The sequence below is a fragment of the Hemitrygon akajei genome, chromosome 26, assembly GCF_048418815.1.
Source record: "Hemitrygon akajei chromosome 26, sHemAka1.3, whole genome shotgun sequence".
Taxonomy (NCBI): domain Eukaryota; kingdom Metazoa; phylum Chordata; class Chondrichthyes; order Myliobatiformes; family Dasyatidae; genus Hemitrygon; species Hemitrygon akajei.
In genome coordinates this window covers 45,954,566-45,973,241 of record NC_133149.1, presented here as the reverse complement: position 1 = coordinate 45,973,241, position 18,676 = coordinate 45,954,566, and the positions used below count along the sequence as shown (strand labels likewise).

Genomic DNA, 18,676 nt, shown 5'->3' with positions numbered 1-18,676 from the left:
GGCCTACTCCTGCACCTATTGTCTATTGTCCAAGGTAGGTACATGTTCGGCACAGATTTGTGGGCCAAAGGGCCTGTATTGTGTTGTAGGTTTTCCATGTTTCTATAACTTGGGAGGCACAGTCTGTGTACTCCATGCAGTGTGAAACTTAACAGGAGGCAGAGTACTTGATTGACTTTTACTGGGCACCGAACTGTCAGCATCTGTGTGGTTCAGGTACACTGGGAACACACTGCACTCCACAGATACAACTGGAACAAATCGCACCTCTTACCGATGCATCATTGAAAGCATCTCTGCTCTGTGTGGCAAGTGTTCAAGACTGCAAGAAACACAGCCAATCTATCACAAAACCCAGCCTCCCCAAAACTGTCTGATGACATTTCTCATTGCTTCGGGAAAACAGCCAACATAATCAAGGACCTGTACACCCCCACACTCTTCCCAATTGAGCAGAAGATACAAAAGCCTGAAAGAACAAGGACAGCTTCTATCCCACAGTTATCAGATTCTTGAATCGACCTCTCATTCACTAAAAGGTGAACTCTTGATCTCCAAATCTACCTCATTGTGACCTGTGTGTGCACTCTGTGTAAATGTAACACTACACGCTGTACCTTTTTGTTTTTTTGCTGCCTTGATGTACTTCTACATGGAATGATTTTTCTAGAAAATAGAACATAGAAATCTACAACACATTACAAGCCCTTTGGCCCACAACGTTCTGACTTTCTGTCTAGATGGCAGGCAAAACAAATGCTTTTCACTGTAGCTTGCTACAATAACCCAACACCACCTCAAGCTCAGCAGGATGAGGAGATTGACTACACTGGGCTCAGACTGGTGTCCGACTGTGTATGCAAGTGTGCCAGCCATCACACTACACTCTGCTCAACGTTACAACTAGAAGATATAGGAGTCGAATCAGGACATCCAGCCCATCACATCTGCTGAGACATTCACTCAATGCTGTTTTTGTCCTCTTCCCAACCTTATTCTTCTGCCTCTGCCCCATAACCCTTAACCCCTTACCAATCTGGAACCTATCAATCTCGACCGTACATACACCCAAAAACTTGTCTTTACCACTCTTTGGGGCAATGAATTCCCCAGACTCACCACCCACTGGCTGAAGTAATTCCTCCTCTACTCTGTTCTAAACTGACTTCCCTCTATTTCTTATTGAATGGTGGAGCAGGCTTGATGGGCCAGACGGCCTGCTCCTATTTCTTATGTATTCTGAGGTTGTGCCCTCTGGTTCTAGTGAGTCCTCTGTTGGGCAGAGCCGACCAGGGATGTTGCGTCCTGGCTGTCTAGCTCCACATATCTTATCTGATGAACCCAAAGGAACGGCAGAGACTGATACAGTTTGGTACCAACAGCGTCACAGGAGTTGCCAGTCAGTGTTAAATTCAATGTAGGACCGCTTTAGGGACTCCAGCTCCAGATTTTTCCCTCGGGGTTTACTTCTGAAAGCTTTCTGCATGAATGGGTATTACCGCGAGATCAGAGTTTTCCTTCTCCTAGATGAGCTGCCACCATGGCTGACGAGCTCCATCTGTCTGAAGCGACTGGTTTTGAGGTGCCAGTAAACTGCCTTTGCCCCTTCTCCTGTCAGTAAAAACAGCTCCTCCAGGCTTAGTAGCTAAGCTAAACTTGAAGGCCAGGAGCTGGACTTGGCTGTCAGAGGCTATTTAGCTCTGGTCCTAGACCCCTCTCCATGTCCACTATCTAGGCCTTACAATATTTGTCATGTTTTCACAATTGGATATTTAACAAGTGAATAGCACAAGAAGTCATCAGAGAAATTGATTCAAATGTGACCTGGATCAGGGCTCAATATTATCCTGACAAAGGCACCATAAGGGACAACTACCCCATTATTTTAACAGCAGATAATAGGAGCCCAGCTCTCACTTGGCACCATCATCTACAACTTGCAGTTTAAATCACTATCCTCAACACCAACACTTTACGACCTGACACTATCACTTTATACGTAAAAATCCTCCAGATCTCCTCAGCCATTTCACAAAGAGTTTTGGTTGCTGCATTTTCTGAGCCCAGAACTCAGTTGACCACTGAGAGAAATCCAAGCCTTAAACATCAGACACTTGAACAACATTAGCACTTCTATCTCAAACACCACTAGCAAGTTAAAGTTAAAATGCTGGAACAATTACCTTCTGCTCTTGTACACAATGCACTCAGATTGGGAATGGAAACACAGACCAAATATGCGTCGAGTTATGCCGTTTCCGGCGCAAACATAGCTTGCTCACAACTCAACCATAAACTTTGGAACGTGGGAGTAAACCGGAACACCTAGAGGAAACACACACCATCAGAGACACTAGAGATTCCACAGAAATGCAGAGCAAGACACACAAAATGCTGGAGGAACTTAGCAGGTCAGGCAGCATCTATGGAAATGAATAACCAGGATCTTAGCCTGAAACACTGTTCATTCCCTGCGACAGATGCTGCACTATTGTTCCTTTTACCAAAATGCATTATCATACATTTCCCAACATCTGCCACTTTTTTGCCCATTCTTCCAATTTGTCTAAGTCCTGCTGCAATTGCATTGCTTCCTCAGCATTACCTACCCCCACCTATCTTCATATCATCTGCAAACTATGTCACAAAGCCATCAATTCCATTATCTAAATCACTGACAAACAATGTGAAAAGCAGTGGTTCCAATACGGACCCCCCGAGGATCATGTTTTGGGGAACTTTGAAATGGTGCCTTGTATTCCTATTGAAGATATCAAGTTCAAGTTTAATTGCCATTCAACCATACCACAAAAATTCAGACAAACAAAACAACACTCCCCCAAGGCCAACACTTTCCCAACCACCGAGGGTAGGCTAACTGGCCTATAATTGATGGCATGAACATTGATTTCTCAAACTTCCAGTAATGCCCTCCACCCTTCCTCTCCTTCACCATTTCCCATCCCCTTTTCCCTCTCGCATCTTATCTCCTTGCCTGCCCATCGCCTCCCTCTGGTGCTCCTCCCCCTTTTCTTTCTTCCTTGGCCTTCTGTCCTCTCCTATTAGATTCCCCCTTCTCGAGCCTGTATCTCTTTCACCAATCAACTTCCCAGCTCTTTACTTCATCACTCCAACTCCTGGTTTTACCTATCACATTCTGTTTCTCTCTCTCCTACCCCTACCTTTTAAATCTACTCCTCAGCTTTTTTTCTCCAGTCCTGCCAAAGGACTGAAATGTCGACTGTACTTTTTTTCTATAGATGCTGCCTGGACTGCTGAGTTTCTCCAGCAGTTTGTATGCGTTGCTTGGATTTCCAGCATCTGCAGATTTTCTCTCGTGTGTGGCCTATAATTTCCTTTCTTTTGCCTTCCTCCCTTCTTAAAGAATGGAGTGACATTTATAGTCTTCCAGTCCTCCAGGACCATATCAGGATCAAGTGAGTCTTGAAAGATCATGACCAATGCATCCGTTATCTCTTCAGCAACCTCTCTTAGAACTCTGGGATGTAGTCCATCTGGCCCAGGCAGCTTATCCAGCTGAAAACCTTTGAGTTTTCCTAGCACTTTTACCTTTGTAATAGTAATGGCACTCAGTCCTGCTCCCTGACACTCATAGATCTCGGGAACAATGCTGACTTTGACATATTTTATCATTAGTCTCCAAGTACCCCAAAACCTCATCCTTAATAAAGGACTCCAACACTTTCCCAACCACTGAGATTAGGCTAACCGGCCAATAATTTCCTTTTTTCTGTCTTCCTCCCTTCTCAAAGAACGAACTGACATTTGCAATTTTCCAGTCCTCCAGGACCATGCCAGAGTCAAGTGATTCTTGAAAGATCATGACCAATGCATCCGTCATCTCTTCAGCAGCCTCTCTCAGGACTCTGGGATGTAGTCCATCTGGTCCAGGTGACTTCTCTACCTTAAGACCTCTCAGTCTGCCTAGCACTTTTTCTTTTGTAATAGCAATGGCACTCACTCCTGCTCCCTGATACTCACAGACCTCTGGCACACGGGTAGTGTCTTCCACAGTGAAAACTGATGCAAAGTACCCATTAAGTTCACCTGCCATTTCTTTGACCCCATTACTACCTCACCAGCATCATTTTCCAGTGGTCCAATATCAACTCTCACATCCCTTTTACTCTTTCTATAACTGAAAATATTTTTAGCATCCTGCTCTATATTATTGGCTACTCTGCCCTCATGTTTCATCTTTTCCCTTACAGCTATTTTAGTTGCCTTTTTGTTGAACTTTAAAAACCTCCCAATCATCCAACTTCCCAATCACTTTTGCTGCCTTATGTGCCCTTTCCTTGGCTTTTATGCAGTCCTTAATTTCCCTTGTCAGCCACGGTTGCCTACCCCTGCCATTTGCGAACAACTTCTTTCGTGGGACATATTATGATCACTGCCTCCTAAGAGTTCCTTTATATTAAACTCCCTAATAAGATGTGGTTACTAAACAACACCAATCTAAGATAGCCTCCCACCTCGGTTATTTAGACCACATCTCATTTATGCTAATCCCAGCATAAAGACCGCTCGTCAAAACTCCAGACCAGTTCAGAAACAGGGGAAAACCTGGCCAGCAGGAGCCATCTCTGCTCTTCAAGACTGCTTTGAGAACACTGACTGGCACATGTTCAGGAAGGCTGCAACCGATGGCGACTCTACCAACTTAGAGGAGTGCACGGTATCAGTGACCAGCTACATCAGCAAGTGCATTGATGATGTTACTGTGTCCAAGACCATCACTACACGCGCTAACCAGAAGCCATGGATGACTGGGGAGGTGCGTGCGCTGCTGAGGACCCATGACTCCGCCTTCAGAGCAGGCAATAAGGCAGCCCTAACATCAGCAAGGGCCAAACCATCCTGGGCCATCAGAGAGGCAAAGCATGCACATGCCCAGCGAATCCACAGCCACTTTCAGGACGGCGGCGACACAAGGCGCATGTGGAAAGGCATCCAGGACATCACCAATTACAGGACAACATCACCTGACTGTGCAGCTGATGCCTCCCTTCCAGATGTGCTGAATAACTTCTACTCTCGCTTTGAGGTGGAAAATGATGTGGCGGCGAGTAAGTCCACTCCTCCCCCCAATGACCGGGTGCTGTGTCTCACCGTGGCTGATGTGAGGAAGACTATGCGGGGTCAGCCCACGGAAGGCTGCTGGACCAGACAACATCCCTGGCAGAGTGCTCAGAGGATGTGCAGACCAGCTAGCAGATGTTCTCATTGACATCTTCAACATCTCCCTGAGCAGCGCCACCATTCCAACGTGCTTCAAGGCCGCCACCATCGTCCCTGTGCCGAAGAAGTCTTCAGTGTCCTGCCTCAATGACTACCGTCCCGTTGCACTTACATCCATCATCATGAAGTGTTTCGAGAGGCTCGTCATGAGGCATATCAAGACCCTGCTGCCCCCCTCACTGGACCCCCTGCTGTTTGCGCATCGTCCCAACTGTTCAACAGACGACGTCACCTGGTCCTAACCCACCAGGACAAAAAAGATACATACGTTCGAATGCTGTTCATAGACTTCAGCTCAGTTCAGCACCTGATTGGAAAGCTGAGCCTACTGGGCCTGAACACCTCCCTCTGCAACTGGATCCTAGACTTCCTGACTGGGTGACCTCAGTCAGTCCAGATCGGGAGCAGCATCTCCAACACCATCACACTGAGCACGGGGGCCCCCCAGGGCTGTGTGCTCAGTCCACTGCTGTTCACTCTGCTGACCCACGACTGTGCTGCAACACACAGCTCGAACCACATCAAGTTCACCGATGACATGACCGTGGTGGGTCTCATCAGCAAGAACGACGAGTCAGCATACAGAGAGGAGGTGCAGTGGCTAACGGACTGGTGCAGAGCCAACAACCTGTCTCTGAATGTGAACAAAACAAAAGAGATGGCTGTTGACTTCAGGAGAGCACGGAGCGACCACTCCCCGCTGAACACTGACGGCTCCTCGGTAGAGATCGTTAAGAGCACCAAATTTCTTGGTGTTTACTTGGCAGAGAATCTCACCTGGTCCCTCAACACCAGCTCCATAGCCAAGAAAGCCTAGCAGCGTCTCTACCTTCTGCAAAGGCTGAGAAAAGTCCATCTCCCATCCCCCACCCTCACCACATTCTACAGGGGATGTATCGAGAGCATCCTGAGCAGCTGCATCACTGCCTGGTTTGGGAATTGCGCCGTCTCGGATCGCAAGAACCTGCAGCGGATAGTGAGGTCAGCTGAGATTATCGGTGTCTCTCTTCCCGCTATTACAGACAGTTACACCACACGCTACACCCGCAAAGCTAACAGTATTGTGAAGGATCCCATGCACCCCTCACACAAACTCTTCACCCTCCTGCCATCTGGCAAAAGGTCTTGAAGCATTCGGGCTCTCACGACCAGACTGTGCAGCAGTTTCTTCCCCCAAGTCATCAGACTCCTCAATACCCAGAATCTAGACTGACATCTACATCATTTATTATTATATTGTAATTTGTCCTCTACTGTGCCTATTGCCTTATTTATTAATTATTGTGCTGCCCTGCACTGTTTTGTGCACCTTATGTAGTCCTGTGTAGGTCTGTAGTCTAGTGTAGTTTTTATGTTGTTTTATGTAGTCTAGTGTAGCCTTGTGCTGTCTCACATCATCTAGTGTAGTTTTGTGTTGTTTCATGTAGCACCAGGGTCCTGGAGGAACGTTGTTTCATTTTTACTGTGTACTGTACCAGCAGTTTATGGTCGAAATGACAATAGACTTGACCTTTCCCTGAGTAGGCTGAAGCACAAGCTGCTCTAAAAAGCCATCTCATGGGCATTCAACAAATTCCCTCTCTTGCAATCCGACACCAACCTGATTTTCCCAACTCCCTTGCATATTAAAGTTCCCCACACAACTGTGACATTACCCTTACTACATGCCCTTTCCAGCTCCCTTTGCAATCTCAACCCCACATCTTGGCTGCTATTTGGAGGCCTATATATGATTCCCATAATGGTTTTTTAATCCTTGCAGTTTCTTCACTCCACCCACAAAGATTCAACATTCTCTGACCCTATGCCACCTCTTTCTAAAGATGTAATTCCATCTCCTACCAACAGAGCCACACCACCACCTTTACCTTCCTGCCTGTCCTTTTGATATTATGCTCCCAACTACGACCTTGTCAGCCACAACTCAGTAATGCCCATAATGTCATACTGACCACTCTCTAATTGCACCAGGAGTTCATCCACCTTATTCCAAATGCTACGCACATTTAAATACAGCACCTTCAGTCCTGCATTCTTCACCCTTTCGAATTTTGCCTATGTAATACAATTTAACTCTTTGCTCTGTCTCCATTTGCAGCCAATCATATGCTTAGACCATAAGACATAGGAGCAGAATAAGGCCATTCAGTCCATCAAGTCTGCTCCAACATGGCCAATCCCTGATCCCACTCAACCCCATACACCTGCCTTCTTGCCATATTCTTTGATGCCCTGACCAATCAGTAAACTGTCAACCGCCGCCTTACATATACCCACAGACTTGGCCACCACCGCAGTTTGTGGCAGAGCATTCCACAGATTCACTACTCCCTGGCTATAAAACCTCTGTTCTAAAAGGTCGTCCCTCTATTTTGAGGCTGTGCCTTCTAGTTCTAGATACCCCCACCATAGGAAACATCCTCTCCACATCCACCTTATCTAGTCCTTTCAACATTCGGTAGGTTTCAATGAGATCCCCTCCCATTCTTCTAAATTCCAGTGAGTACAGGCCCAAAGTTGCCAAATGCTCCTATGTTAAATCCTTCATTTCCAGAATCATCCTTGTGAACCTCCTCTGGACTCTCTCCAATGACAACAGATCCTTTCTGAGATATGGAGCCCAAAACTGTTGACAATACTCCAACTGCAGCCTGACCAGTGTCTTATAAAGGCTCAGCATTATCTCCTTGTTTTTATATTCTATTCTCTTCCCTTTGAAATAAATGCCAACATTGCATTTGCTTTCTTTACCATGCATTTGCATGAGGACTCCCAAGACCCTTTGCACCTCTGATGCTTGAATTTTCTCCCCGTTTAGATAATAGTCCGCACTATTGTTCCTTTTACCAAAATGTATTATCATACATTTCCCAACTCTGTATTCCATCTGCCACTTTTTTGCCCATTCTTCCAATTTGTCTAAGTCCTGCTGCAATCGCATTGCTTCCTCAGCACTACCTACCCCTCCACCTATCTTCATATCACCTGCAAACTTTTCCACAAAGCCATCAATTCCATTATCTAAACCATTGACAAACCATATGAAAAGTAGCGGTCCCAATACTGACCCCTGAGGAACACCACTAGTCACTGGCAGCCAACCAGAAAAGGCCCCCATTGTTCCCACTCACTGCCTCCTGCCCGTCAGCCATTCCGCTATCCATTCCAGTTTCTTTCCTGTAACGCCATAGGATTTTATCTTGTTAAGCAGCCTCATGTGAGGCACCTTATCAAATGCCTTCTGAAAATCTAAGTAAGTGACATCTACTGCCTTTCCTTTGTCCACCCTGCTTGTTACTTCCTTGAAGAACTCTAACAGATTTGTCAGACAAGATTTCCCTTTACAGAAACCATGCTGACTTTGACTTATTTTTTCATTAGTTTCCAAGTACCCCGAAACCTCATCCTTAATAATAGACTCCAACACTTTCACAACCATTGAGATTAGACTAACTGGCCTTGTCCTTCCTTACATTCATGTTACATCCATCATCCACTTGTAAACCTGTTGGCTCATCCTCAGTTCTTTCATACTGCTTCCCATCCCCCTGTCATATTAGTTTAAACCACTCCCAACAGCTCCATCAAACCTGCCCACAATACAGGTGCCCCCGTTTTTCAAATGCTCACTGTTACGAAAGACCTACATTAGTGCCTGTTTTCACTAACCAAAGAGGATTTTTGCTTTTACGAAAAAAAGATGCCCGCTTTATACATGCGTTTACCCCGAGAAAGACTACCATGACCGTGAAGCCTTGCGTGGGAAGGTGTGTGCACGTGCGTGTACGTGCCGATTTTTTTCCTCCAAATCGATTTTGGCTAAATCTTCCCAATTTTGGTAAGTGAAACTACACTATACATACATTATTTTTACTTTATTTAGGCTGTGTATTTATCATATCATTCCTGTTTTTACTCTATGTTAGTGTTATTTTAGGTTTTGTGTGCTATTTGGTAGGTTATTTTTTGGGTCTGGGAACGCTCAAAAAATTTTCCCATATAAATTATTGGTAATTGCCTCTTCGCTTTACGCCATTTCGGCTAACGAAGTTTCATAGGAATGCTCTACCTTTGGATAGTGGGGGAACCTGTATTGGTCTCCCTTGGATTTAAGTGCAACCTGTCCCTTTTGTATAGGTCACACCTGCCCCAGAAGAGGTCCCAATGATCCAGAAATCTAAATTCCTGCCCACTGCACCAGTTCCTCAGCCACATATTCATCCACCACCTCATTCTATTCCTATCCTCACTGCTGTGTGGCACAGACAGCAATCCCGAGATTTCTGCCTTTGAGGTCCTGCTTCTCAGCTTCTTTCCCAACTCCCTGTATTGTTGTCAACACCCCCACTCTTTCTCTACCCATGTCATTGGTACCAATATGTACGACGACATCTGGCTGTTCACCCTCCCTTCTCAGGATATTGTGGACACGTTCAGGAACATCACAGACCCTGCACCTGGGACGATAGGAGACTCACCAGCCCAAGGAGTCTGAGGCAAACACCAGGCTTTAAGTGGAACCCTGGAACATGTTGGTGAGTGTGGTGATGGAAACACCAAAGGCCTGGAAGCAGCCCAGTCCACCACAGGAGCCTCAGGTCCCACACCACCAGGTTCAGGAACAGTTATTACCCCTCAACCATCAAGCTCCTGAACCAGAGGGGGGATAACTTCACTCACCATTACTCTGAACTAAGACCTACAGACTCTTCAGAACTCATGTTCTCAATATTATCTTTTATTTGCAGTTTGTCTTCTTTTGCACATTGGTTGTTTGTCTGTCTGTCTCATTACATATAGCTTTTCATGAATTGTTCTTTTCTCCCCCTACAAAATACCTTTCAGAAAATGAATCTCAAGGTTGTATACGGTAGCATATACAGTGATAAATTTGCTTTGAACTTTGATCCCCTCACTTATTCCCCTGTAGCCTATCAGTTCCACCCTAATTTCCCAAACTCCCTCTTACACTGGCCAACCTACCAACCTGCACACCTTTGGGGTGTGGGACAAAACAAAAGCACTCGGGGAAAAACCACACATTCAGAGGGAGAACATGCAAACTCCACACAGGTGGCTGGCAGGGAACCTGGGTCAATGGAGCTGCCAGGTAGCAGCTTGAACCAATCACCTCCAAGCATTCGATGTAAAATATTATCTTCAGTGGTGAGCAGTGTGCCGCAGGGGTCGGTTCTGGGCTCGCAACTGTTCACGATATACATTAATGATCTGGAGGAGGGGCTGAGGGTAGTGTATCTAAGTTTGCTGATGATACTAAATTGAGTGGAAAAGCAAATTGTACAGAGGATACAGAGAGTCTGCAGAGAAATATAGATAGGTTAAGTGAGTAGGCAAGGGTCTGGCAGATGGAGTACAATGTTGGTAAATGTGAGGTCATCCACTTTGGAAGGATAACTGAGAGAGCAGATTATTATTTAAATGGTAAAAGACTGCAGTATGCCACTGTGCAGAGGGACTTGGGAGTGTTTGTGCATGAATTGCAGAACTTTGGTTTGCAGGTGCAGCAGGCTATTAAGAAGGCAAATGGAACGTTGGTCTTCATTGCTAGAGGGATTGAATTTAAGAGCAGGGAGGTTATGCTGCAATTTACGGGGTACAGGCGGAGCCACACCTGGAGAACTGCGTGCAGTTCTGGTCTCCTTACTTGAGGAGGATACACTGGCTTTGGAGGTGGTGCAGAGGAGGTTCACCAGGTTAATTCCAGAGATGAGTGGGTTAGACTAAGAGGAGAGATTGAGTCTCCTGGGACTATACTCGACGGAATTCAGAAGAATGAGAGGAGATCTTATAGAGATATATAAAATTATGAAAGCAATAGATAAGATAGAGGCAGGAAAGTTGTTTCCACTGGTAGATGAGACTAGAACTAGGGGACGTAGCCTCTAGATTCGGAGGAGTAGATTTAGGATGGAGATGAGGAGAATCTGCTTTTCCCAGAGAGTGGTGAATCTGTGGAATTCTCTGCCCAATGAAGTAGTGGAGGGCTACCTCAGTAAATATTCTTTAAAAATTGTTGTTTAGATTTTTGCACAGTAGGGGAATTAAGGGTTACGGGAAAAAGGCAGGTAGGTGGAGATGAGTCCATGGCCAAATCAGCCATGATCTTATTGAATGGCGGAGCAGGCTCAATGGACCAGGTGTCCTACTCATGCTCCTATTTCTTATCTTCTTATGTGTGAAATAACAGTCAATTACCCAAGTGTTAACGACGATCTGTGTCGATCTTATTCCAGTTCAGTTCTTTTTGGACCCACCAACGTTTTCCTGACGACGTCACTGTTTAAATAATAGTGTTGAGATAGGAAAAAGTGGTTATTAAAAATTAATCTTCACAGCAAGGAATATAAATTGCAAGAAACCAAGTTTTCAGGGCCATATCATCATTCAGTCTTTAGATTTCCTAAAGGTTTGGGGAAATTAAGGTCAGGGGTGGCATGGTAGTGGACTGGTTAGCGCTAGCTTCCCAGGTTCAATTCCCACCATCTGCTGTACATTCTCCCCATGACCACATGGGGTTTCTCTAGACGCTACTGTTTCGTCCCGCGTTCCAAAAAAGTACCAGTCTTTAATTAGTTACTTAGCCTCACTTTTAGGAAATCCTGTGTGATTACAAGATATTGCAGACAGTGCAAACCAATAACAGTAGAATTACTGACCCAAAATATAACTTTTTTTCTCCAGAGACATGGTCTGATCTGCTGTCTTTTTCCAGCATTTCCAGTTTTTATTACAGCAGGTTCTATTTCTGTTGCAGCAGCTGAATGAATGGCCTGTGGCTAGAGAGGGTCAATGCTGCACAACCGAGGTGGGGTCAGAGTTAGGGAGTCAAGCACGTGATTTGAAAGCAAGCATGAACATTTTAAACTTGAGTCACTGCAGAATCAGTAGGTCAGTAAGGACTCTGGGTGAACATGAGTGAATTTACCCCCAATACAAGGTAGGATTCACAATGATGCACTTCTTAGCTTAAAAAAACCCAGAGTTAACTTTATTTATCATTACCCCTCAAAAAGTAGGTTAGCATTAAGTATTATAATAATTTATAGTGCAGAACAATAATAGACCAATCGCAGGTGAGGATTATTATTAGATATTATACTATTTTATAGCGTGGAATTGGCTTATCAAATAGACCAATTCCACGAGGGTTCGGATTAGCAATAGGTATTGAATACTTTCTCATGGCAAATTATCAGGATCGAGTATTCCCAGATATGGGGCAGCACATTTGGGAGTGAAGTTCTCTCTCGATTGGCCCAACTGGTCCCACAACCCAATCACAGCATTCCACCAGCGGAACAGCATACAATTTCTCAAAATATTTCCAATGGTTTTGCGAATTAATAACGAGCCTTCTGCGAAAGGAAACCTATGGGATGTGGGGTGGCTGCTCCCTCTCGGGCCTCCTGTACCTGCAGGCATATTACATGGCATCACTTTTACCCGCCCCCTCCGAAATGGGTTTTCCGCTGGACTCTTAAGCCCCACATACTCCCCACCCGAAACAGTGGATGCACGGGCTGCTGATACAGGCGGCGCATCGACAGCAAAGGGCGTAAAGACAGAAAGGTTGCGGAGAAACATCATTGCAAAACTGTGCATCCTACGTGCACAGGCCAGGGACAGCAGCGTTATAATAAGGAGTGGCAGGCCGGGTTTGGAGAGTATGCAGTGGTGAAGGGATGTGCATCGCTCGGTTTGCAGTGGAAGAGGTACCTGCGAGCCGAGCCGCCGGGGGCTACAGCCGCTCCTCCGGTCCCGTCGAGCCCGCGGCCAGACCCAACCTCCAGAGGACGACGCAACGTTCCACCGACTTCCGCCTGAGCCCGTCAATCAACCGGCACAAATCCCGCCTTCACCGTATCCTCGTTTCCCTTCTCACCCGCCGCCAGACCCAGCCTCCCGGGGACGTCGCAACGTTTCACCGACTTCCGCCTGAGCCCGTCAATCAACCGGAAAAAGTCCCGCCTTCATTAGGTCTCTCATTGGCCGCCGTTCCTCCTTTTCCCCCGTGGCCTAACGCCTGTTCTCACTGCTGGACCTCCGATGTGTGATTGATGGGATAGGCTGTCAATCATAGGACTGGCTCAAAGGAAAACAGAGTTTGTATGCAATCGCCTGTTGCTGGTCATGTCTCATTTTGCTATATCCATTCAGTGCATTGCAAATGTTGTAGACGATGGGAAATACAGACTTAATTTTAAAGTTTTCTGTTTTTATCTTTTGCGTCGCGGCAGCCCGCAGAGCCTATGCACATGCGCGGATTGCTCCGCCCTCTAGCGGTGCCAGGGCAGCAAACACACATTTCCTGGTGCAGACAAGAGCCTGCATCCTAGTGAAAGCTGAAACGTTCTGAAATTAAGGGCTTTAAGGAGATATGAGGACTCTGGGACTCCTGCTCTTTGTGAATTTTCTAAATGACTGTGGTGAACTACCTATACCTGTCTGGACTGCTCCTGTGGCTCCTCCCACAGACCCCTGTATAAAGGCGATTGAGGCCTGAGCCCGGCCTCATTCTCCAGGATGTAGTGTTGTTAATTCTTCCAGTCAATAAAAGCCGATATCTCGCTTCTTACGTCTCAGAGTGAGTTATTGATGGTGCATCAATGACTTAGATTAGGAAATGGAAAGGTGGGTTAGTAAATTTGCAGATGACATGAATTGTACCGAGCAGGGACAACGTGTACAGCACAGGACAAACGAGAAAATCTGCAGATGCTGGAAATCCCGAGCAACACTCACAAATAAAATGCTGGAGGAACTCAGCAGGCCCGGCAGCATCTATGGAAAAGAGTACAGTCGATGTTTCGAGCCGAGACCCTTACCTTCCAGGTGCCTTGTTACATTTGATATCATTCTCACTGCTACTGATATCAGACCAACTAGATTACAGTTATTGTTCTCTCTCTTTCTCCCCACCCCCGTCAGTGTTTTACTCTCTAACTCTATCTGTCATACTTCACTCTCTTACTCTCCCCCCCTACAGACACATTTAAGAAACATCTAATCAAGCAGTTGAATATCCAAGACACTGAAGGCCATGGATCTATTGTGGGTAACTGGCATGGTACAGAGGATGCAAACAAATAGTTAACAAATTTCACGTCACATGCCGGTGATAATAAACCCGATTCTGATTGGAGAAGTTCGACTTGTGAAACGGAATTGGCTGGAAGTGGACAATTTACTACCATAAATATAGAGGATAATAGAGATATTGACTCAACTGAAGAGGGTTAGAATACATATCACAATCCCATTGTATGCTCTCCCCATGACCACGTGGGTCACAACATAAAGCAGTGATAATAAACCTGATTCTGATTGGGTTAACCTACATCCGATGGGCCAAATCATCTCCTAAAATTCTCTGACATGATCTCTTGACAAATTTTCATTCCATGTTCGCAGTTGATGGTGTGGAATGGAAGCCAAAACCACAATGAGCTTTACTCTTGATCAATGTTTCATGATATATGTATTTTTTTTTATTTGTCTCTTAGCATTGAGTCATAGAACTCTGATTAATGCCCGCTCTGTGATTCATTGCAGGAAGAGATCAGAACTGTACATGATGCATCTGACTGGAAGGGCAGAGCAGTTGTATCCTGCAGATTCAGTGAGTTATTTCAGACCCCTTTTACATGTTCAACTGAACATAGAAAACCTACAGCACAACACAGGCCCTTTGGCCCACGGTGCTGTGCCGAACATGTACTTACTTTGGAAATTGCCTAGGGTTACCCATAGCCCTCTATTTTTCTAAGCTCCATGTACATATCCAGGAGTCTCTTAAAAGACCCTATTGTATCATATGTTATTTGTCATCTATGTCAATGATCTGGATGATAATGTGGTAAATTGGATCAGCAAATTTGCTGATGATACAAAGATTGGAGGTGTGGTGGACAGTGAGGAAGGTTTTCAAAGCTTGCAGAGGGATCTGGACTAGCTGAAAAAATGGGCTGAAAAATGGCAGATGGAGTTTAATGCAGACAAGTGTGAGGTATTGCACTTTGGAAGGACAAACCAAGGTAGAACATACAAGGTAAATGGTAGGGCACTGAGGAGTGCAGTAAAACAGAGGGATCTAGGAAAACAGATACAAAATTCCCTAAAAGTAGCGTCACAGGTAGATAGGGTCGTAAAGAGCTTTTGGTACATTGGCCTTTATAAATCAAAGTATAAGAGTTGAAATGTTATGGTGAGGTTGTATAAGGCATTAGTGAGGCCGAATTTGGAGTATTGTGTGCAGTTTTGGTCACTGAATTACAGGAAGGATATTAATAAGGTTGAAAGAGTGCAGAGAAGGTTTACAAGGATGTTGCTGGGACTTGAGAAACTGAGTTACAGAGAAAGGTTGAATAGGTTAGGACTTTATTCCCTGGAGTGTAAAAGAATGAGGGGAGACTTGATAGAGGTATATAAAATTATGATGGGTATAGATAGAGTGAATGCAAGCAGGCTTTTTCCACTGAGGTTAGGGGAGAAAAAAAAACAGGTCATGGGTTAAGGGTGAAGGGGGAAAAGTTTAAAGGGAACATTGGGGGGGGGGCTTCTTCACACAGAGAGTGGTGGGAGTGTGGAATGAGTTGCCAGATGAAGTGGTAAATGCGGGCTCACTTTTAACATTTAAGAAAAACTTGGACAGGTACATGGATGAGAGATGTATGGAGGGATATGGGCCAGGTGCAGGTCAGTGGGACTAGGTAGAAAAATGGTTTGGCACAGCCAAGAAGGGCCAAAAGGCCTGTTTCTGTGCTGTAATGTTCTATGTTCTATATCAGCCTCCACCACCGTTGCCGGAAGCCCATTCCACATACTCGCCACTCTGTGTAAAAAAACTTACCCTTGACATCTCCTCTGTACCTACTTCCAAGGACCTTAAAACTGTGCCCTCTTGTGTTAGCCATTTCAGCCCTGGGAAAAAGCCTCTGACTATCCACACGATCAATACCTCTCATCATCTTGTAGACCTCTATGAGGTCACCTCTCATCCTCCGTCACTCCAAGGAGAAAAGGCCGAGTTCACTCAACCTATTCTCATAAGGCATGCTCCCCAATCCAGGCAACATCACTGTTCCATACACAAATGTCCAACGCTTACACTGTCCCATACACAAATCCCTAGTGCTTGATGTATAATGCCTTGGTATGGTAACTGCCCAAGGCCACAAGAAATTGCAAAGTTGTGGACACAACTCAGTCCATCACCCTCCCCTCCATGGACTCTGTCTTCACTTCTTACTTTCTCAGTAAAGCAACCAGTAAAATCAAAGATCCCACCCAACCAGAATGCAAGTGATAGTGTTATAATTACAGATACAGAGAAAGTGCATTGCTGGTAGACAATAACATACATGGACTATGATATGGAGCAGATTGTGAAGATGAGTTCTCTTTTCTCACCCTCCTATCAGTAGAATATAAATAAGCTTAAAACACACATCATTGTGCTCAAACATTTTTGAATGGATTTATTCATATTAAAAATAATACCTACGCATTCTTCTAAATTCCAGTGAGTACAGGCCCAAAAGCTGCCAAATGCTCCTCATATGTTAATCCTTTCATTCCTGGAATCATCCTCGTCACCCTCTCTCCAATGACAACATATCCTTTCTGAGATAAGGGGCCCAAAACTATTGACAATACTCCAAATGTGGCCTGACTACTGTCTTATTAAGCTTCAGCATTACCTCCTTGTGCCCTCTTGTCCTAGACTCTCCCACCATGGGAAACATCCTTTCCATATCTACTCTGCCTAGGCCTTTCAACATTCGAAAGGTTTCATTGAGATCCCCCCTCATCCTTCTAAATTCCAATGAATACAGACCCAGAGCCATCAAACGTTCCTCGTATGATAACCCTTTCATTCCTGAAATCATCCTTGTGAACCTCCTCTTGACCCTCTCCAATGCCAGCACATCTTTTCTAACATGAGGGGCCCAAAACTGTTCACAATATTCAAGGACTCACCACTGCCTTAAAAGCCTCAGCATCTCATCTTTGCTCTTGTACTCTCAACCTCTTGAAATGAATGTGAACATGGCATTTGCCTTCCTCATCACTGACTCAACCTTCAAGTTAACCTTCAGGGTGTTCTGCACAAGGTTTCCCAAGTACCTCTGCATCTCAGATTCCTGGGTTTTCTACCCATTTAGAAAATAGTCCGCACATTTATTTCTACTACCAAAGTGCATCACCATGCATTTTACAACATTGTATTTCACTTGTCACTTTCTTGCCCATTCTCCTAATCTGTCCAAGTCCTTCTGCATCCTACCTGTTTCCTCAACACTACCTGCCCCTCCACCAATTTTCACATCATCTGCAAACTTGACAACAAAGCCATCTATTCCATCATCTAAATCATTGATATACAGCATAAAAAGAAGTGGTCCCAACACCGACCCCTGCGGAACACCACTAGTCACAGGCAGCCAACCAGAAAAGGATCCTTTTATTCCCACTTGCTGCCTCCTACCAATCAGCCAATGCTCTAACCATGTTAGCAACTTTCCTGTAATACCACGGGCTCTTAACTTGGTAAGCAGCCTCATGTGTTGACACCTTGTCAAAGGCCTTCTGAAAATCCAAATATACAACATCCACTGCATCCCCTTTATCTATCCTACTTGTAATCTCCTCAAAGAATTCTAACAGGTTCGTCAGGCAAGATTTTCCCTGAAGGAAACCATGCTGACTTTGTACTATCTTGTCCTGTGTCACCAAGTACTCCATTACCTCATCCTTAACAATTGACTCCAACATCTTCCCAACCACTGGGGTCAGGCTAACTGGTCTATAATTTCATTTCTGCTGTCTTCCTCCTTTCTTAAGGAGTGGAGTGACATTTGCAATTTTCCAGTCCTCTGGCACCATGCAGAATCCAATGATTTTTGAAAGATAATTTCTAATGCCACTACAATCTCTACCGCTACCTCTTTCAGAATCCTAGGGTGCAGTTCATCTGGTCAATAGACAATAGACAGTAGGTGCAGGAGTAGGCCATTCGGCCCTTCTAGCAAGCACCACCATTCACTGTGATCATGGCTGATCATACACAATCAGTACCCCGTTCCTGCCCTCTCCCCATGTCCCTTGACCCCGCTATCTATAAGAGCTCTATCTAACTCTCTCTTGAATGCATCCAGAGACTTGGCCTCCACTGCCTTCTGGGACAGAGCATTCCACATATCCACCACTCTCTGGGTGAAAAAGTTTTTCCGCATCTCTGTTCTAAATGGCCTACCCCTTATTCTTAAACTGTGGCCTCTAGTTCTGGACTCACCCATCAGTGGGAACATGCTTCCTGCCTCCAGTGTGTCCAATCCCTTAATAACCTTATATGTTTCAATCAGATCCCCTCTCATCCTTCTAAATTCCAGTG

At 45.2% G+C, this 18,676-nt stretch overlaps 1 protein-coding gene and 1 long non-coding RNA gene across 3 annotated transcripts in view; one reads left to right on the top strand and one right to left on the bottom strand.

Moving 5' to 3' along the window:
• pafah1b2 (platelet-activating factor acetylhydrolase 1b, catalytic subunit 2) overlaps window positions 1-13,150 on the bottom strand; it is a 29,165-nt gene extending 16,015 nt beyond the window's left edge. Inside the window, exons 1-3 of one of the 2 annotated variants that reach the window (XM_073030108.1) lie at window positions 13,000-13,150; window positions 11,479-11,559; window positions 2,184-2,325 (exon numbers count right to left, since the gene is read on the bottom strand). The gene's annotated coding sequence lies outside the window, so the exon portion shown is untranslated. The remainder of the gene's footprint in view (window positions 1-2,183; window positions 2,326-11,478; window positions 11,560-12,999) is intronic. The other variant, XM_073030107.1, reaches the window with a different exon arrangement.
• A 307-nt stretch (window positions 13,151-13,457) lies between these two features.
• The window catches only part of LOC140716948 (uncharacterized), a 32,444-nt gene continuing 27,225 nt past the window's right edge, over window positions 13,458-18,676 (top strand). Inside the window, exons 1-2 of the long non-coding RNA XR_012096394.1 lie at window positions 13,458-14,115; window positions 14,836-14,902. This is a non-coding gene — a long non-coding RNA (uncharacterized lncRNA). The remainder of the gene's footprint in view (window positions 14,116-14,835; window positions 14,903-18,676) is intronic.